This window comes from Balaenoptera borealis, assembly GCF_965194805.1.
Source record: "Balaenoptera borealis genome assembly, chromosome: 5".
NCBI lineage: Eukaryota > Metazoa > Chordata > Mammalia > Artiodactyla > Balaenopteridae > Balaenoptera > Balaenoptera borealis.
In genome coordinates, this window is record NC_138862.1 from 55,454,567 (window position 1) to 55,459,989 (window position 5,423).

Here is a 5,423-nt window from a genome sequence, read left to right on the forward strand (position 1 = left end):
TTTAATTGGGTTCTCATCTGATTTCATTCATCAGCATGTGCCAGTAGATGTCCACAATAATTTTCAAGACTGGGCTAAGTTCAATTAAGTGCACAGCTTGAACCTATGAGGATTTGGTGGGAGAATCATAGCCTTTGTCTGTTTTCACTGAATCATTTTGTCCTCTTTAAATGATGTAGTAGATGCTATAACCTTAACTAGATCTATGCTTTCTGGTAACAGAAACCATTCAGAAGTTTTCAGTTTTAGCCATGCCTTTGATTTGGTTCTTGCTGTACGGCTAAATTTTAATAAGCCTTTTTATTTGGATCAAAAGTCTTCTCATTTTTATCTTTTACCAGTTGGGGTTGAGAAGTATTACCTTTCCCAACCCTGCAACTCCTAGACTTCCTGGATCCTCTCTGTTCCCTTTCATTCTTTCTTGTAAACCAGCCAACTCTTTCCCCTAGTTAAATGAGTTAATCTATTTCTTGTTTGTTGACAAATATAAACAATGGTAATTAAAATTCTCTCTTCCAAGCTTTTCCCTCAGAAATGCAAGTTTATCAAGCAAATACATTACATACTTTCCAAGTGTCACAGGTGACAACTTAACAAAATGTTTCACCACTGTATAAAATGGATTGTTATTCTTTCAGCCTCCAAAGTTTATTTTCTTGCTACCTAGCCCCTAGGCCAATGCCAAAAAATTTGATATTTTTGTTAGGTGATACCTCCTTTTCTAAACACTTACTTGTATAATGATCCAGGCATTCTTCTAAGATGGACGACTAATGTAGCAGGTAACTGTGAGATTCTGCTGCTTACTGGACTATCTTCCTCTTGTTACTGAATTAGAAGGAGGGGACAATTTATTGGTGCATTGTCTCTTAAGTTCTAATATTTCTAAGTCAGTAACCAAATATAATGTTCAAGTAACACTAAATAAATATAAATATATAAATCATCAGTATCTAAAACTAATATATTGAATATCTCTTTTCCCCCTTGTTACAATTGTAGCAAGCCTGAGGATATTTCTCATATGATTTGCCTTCTTGCCTGATTCTTTCACACAGGTACAAAGAATAAATGGGTAACTTTGTATTACCTGTCTTTTGTCAAAATATGCTTGCATAATCAGAAATCTTTGAGGAATTGTGTTGAGGATACTCAGTCTCCAGCTTTGTGGGTTTGTCCTTTCAAGGGATTTCTGAGTAATTTTAGACACTACTGTATTGAAGTACTGATGTGGGGGAGATAGAGAAATGAACGAAGCTCCTCTACTCTGGGGGGTGGGCAACAGGCTCTTCCATAAGACTTGAGAGAGCTGACACCAGCTTCATGTTTAGAGTTTGTTGAGCAACAGATCTCAGAACCATCCAGCACTGCCAGGGCATAAAAGGTGGATGAAGAGGGTAAAGAAGTCTTGATAAGCTAGAGAGGGTCAGTATGACCCTGAATTAATCACACCACTGAGCTTGACATCAAGAAGACTCAAACTCCCAATGAACCCAGGTGGTTAACACCTGATTATTGGGTACCAGAGTATCAACTCTGGAAGATGGGCAGATGGAAGAAAGTAACTGCGTCAAAGAGAAATGTAGGCCAACTCATGAAATCTGTATGTAGAGGAAGGGTTGAAAACTTCCTCTAAAGAGCCAGATAGTAAGTATTTTAGGCTTTGCAGGCCATATGTGATCTCTGTCACATATTCTTTTTCCCCTCCTTCTCTCCTAACCCCTCCTCCTTTTCCACCTCCACCTCCTTTTCCTTCTTCTACTCTTCCTCTTTCTTCTGCTATAACTCTTTAAAAATGTAAAAACCATTCTTAGTTCTTGGATCATACAAAATCATGCCTGCAGACTATATTTGGCTTAAGGGCTGTCGTTTGCCAGTCCCTGGTATAGAGGAATTTGTCCAAATATCTGTAGGACCATGGATACTGGGACGCTACAAGGGAGGTTAGGGGACATCTGCAGGAAAAACTCATGTCATATAATGGAGTCATTATTGGTCAATGACTGTGCTAAAACACCAAATCCCTAGGCACCAGCAGTTATGCATAGAAAGATGTGGATGTGCCCTTTCTCCCCACAGCTGCATGGACATAATTTCTGAACAAGGATGAGGAAGAAGCCTGAAGAAGGATCTTTAAATAGGAATGCAATTAAATGATTTTGAACTTAGCTGGAAATAATTATTGAATTGGACCACCTTTTCTACTGCTAAGCATATGTAGGGCTACAGAGCTAAGATGGAATTGGTTATAGAGATGGATTTTCAATTATGTCCTTAACAATTTGGCTTTCTAATCTATACCTGGTTTACGAAGATGTTTGAACAACCACCAGTGAGTTTGTACAATGTGGTTAAAAATAATTGGGGATTCCAAGATAAATAACTATCTCTTATCAGAGGTTTGTATAGACATAGAGGGAAAGGAGTACAAAAGCTGTATTCACAGACTAAAGGAGGTCTTGAATGTGCAAAAGATGTAAGATGTAATTTTTAAACAGTTTATTTGAGAAATTTTGTAGACTTTGAAAACTGGGTACTTTTCAAACCAGTTCTGACAACACCAAACTTACAGATACTATCAAAGTTTACTTGATTAGAAAAAAGTTTGGCACTATCTAGGCTATAAGAAAAAAATGGGAAAATACTGAATATTGGAGACATTTAGGTTTTAAAAGCATACCAAAAGTTCAATTATAAAAAGAAATTTAAAAATGGCCCCTACACTCGTTCTTTGTGATTCCTGATGGGAAGATCTGTAGGACAAACAAAAAAGTCCTCAAATCTTGAGCTGATATCTAGAAAGGGTTATTTAGCTCTTTTAATGCTCTGTATGTTTTGGCCTAAGGAATTGCAGGTATCATGCCCACTTTGGAGCAGTTAAACTCTTTTAACCACCGCTCTTACACAATAATCCTGGGAAAAGACCTCTTATGATCTTGAGAAAATCTAGTGCATGTGCCTTTGGTCTTTACATCTCTCCTTTTGAAGGTCTTACTGAGGTTTTGCATGGTACATGGCAGGCGTTTTGCATGGTACCTGGCAGGCATGTGCCAGGGCAGAGTTGTATAGGGTCTGAGTCAGGCTGGTACATGGTAGTATAAACCAGGTCAGGCATCATGGAATCCCCAGGGCCAAAACAGAAAGGAACCCCGAGGCTGGTGTATGGCTGTCGAGAACGTGTGTTTGCATCAACTTCTTGATGGCTTTTGCTGTCTTTAATTCCAAGGCAGCCCAAGTCCCCTTGCCCAGTTCTAGACTACCTTTGTAGTACCTTAAATATTGGACACAAGGAGACTTAAAATTGTATTGCGTTTTATCTCTTGGTCTAATGTCCAGTAAGACTATATTCCTGGAATGACCTGGGAGTCTTCAGAAAGACTTGAGCCAGCCATTTCTCAGAGGTGGGTTATTGTCTTGGCCTGGTCTCCATCCATGGGATAGGCAGGAACTCTGTTAAGAGGTCTATAGTAGGTACTAATGGGGACAGTTCTGTCCTGGTAAGTCCTCAGTCTATCCAGTTATCCTTTGTTTGCCCAATCCTTGGGCAGTGGAGAGTATGGCAATTAATGGTTCTGGATATCTTGTTCAGATGATTTGGGGGCAGAAATAGCTACTTCATTCAGTTGTCTGCTTCCTCTGAGGATCTTGAATCAGCAGTAGACTTACAGTTGAATGTCATTTTAAGGTCTCTAATAGTTGTAACTTTCTAATTATGTTAAGAATATTTCTACTTTTACAGCGAATTGGGGATTAATAAGGACAGTAAAGTTTCTGAATTAAGGACAAAGCCTTTCATAAACCATGAAAAATTGCTCTCCACCAAAATGTCTTTCCCTATCAATGGATAGGGATAAACGTTAGGTTGACCTAGGTAGAAATCATGAAGTCTTACAGTCTCTCTTTTTCAATTCTGCTCACTGCAATTGCTGTGTCTTCAACCATACAGAAAATAAATGTTCTATTACTACTACATATTCATCTATGGAGTAAACAATTTTAGAAAATTTATTTGGAGATGCTCAACCAATCCTGTCATTCATAGTTTCAGTCTGTATTAACTTTACAGTTTTTTTCAGCATTATGTAAATTACAGATTGAGGCATAAACTGGGCATATCCTCTCTTATCCTAGAAAAGATTCCCATTAATATTTAATGTCAGAAGCAATTTGTCTCAATTATAATTAATTGTATTATGGAGGATTTTAGCAAGGTTCTTTGGAAGTTATCTGGTGACACCAGGTATCCTTCCTCGATTTCATAGATCTTACTTTCATGAATTTTAAAACTTGATGATTTCCATTTTTGCCCTGATTTGGGGGTCTAATATTATGCTTCTATTGTGGACTCCTTGAACTTCTGCATAATTTTTTTCCTTTCTATTCTGTAAGAGAGTGTATTTGTATTAGAACTTTAGTCAATGCAATCTATTAAGAATGGTCGTCTGCTATGGCTATCTCTTTTACTGTAGGCCTCTATCTTGATGATAACAACTTTCTTGGGTAGAGAATCTTTGTGTTTCTATAACATTTCAAATTCATGAACTACTGAACTACTAATGAACTATTCCAAAATCAAATCAGTGATGCGTGTGTGTGTGTGTGTGTGTGTGTATCATTTACTGGCAATTTAACATGTCCTTTGTATGACCACAAGTTCAAGCATTTGAGCCGATTTGGCTTCTGTTAAGGGATTGGGTTCTACAAGAGAGTCTAGAGTAGTAATTGCATATCCATTCTGGTATTATTACCTTTCACTTTTAAGATAAAACCTATCAATAACAAAAACGTCTGAATCTGGTATGGGCATGTCCAGAGATCTGTTCTAGGATAGACACTTTTCAAAGTATAGAAAAAGAACCATGAGGTTGTCTTTCATTAGGTAAGGTTAATCATGTTGCTGGATTAAGAATGTTAATCAGGGGCTTCCCTGGTGGCGCAGTGGTTGAGAATCCGCCTGCCAATGCAGGGGACACGGGTTCAAGCCCTGGTCTGGGAAGATCCCACATGCCGCGGAGCAACTAGGCCCGTGAGCCACAATTACTGAGCCTGCGCATCTGGAGCCTGTGCTCCGCAACAAGAGAGGCCGCGATGGTGAGAGGCCCGCGCAGCGCGATGAAGAGTGGCCCTCGGTTGCCGCAAATGGAGAAAGCCCTCACACAGAAACGAAGACCCAACACAGCCATAAATAAATTAATTAATTAATAAAAAAAAAAGAATGTTAATAGGTAAGAATATGAAGGGAAGAAAATAACAATATTTCATAATTAGTTCAGCATCAACAGAAAATGCTAGATGTTTTCAGTTAGCAATAGGGACTGTGCTGCATGTGATATCATCAGATTTATAGATGACTGTGTTAGTTCAGAACTTCTGGGAAAACAGATGTCAAGAGGAAGTTAGGGGCTTCCCTGGTGGTGCAGTGG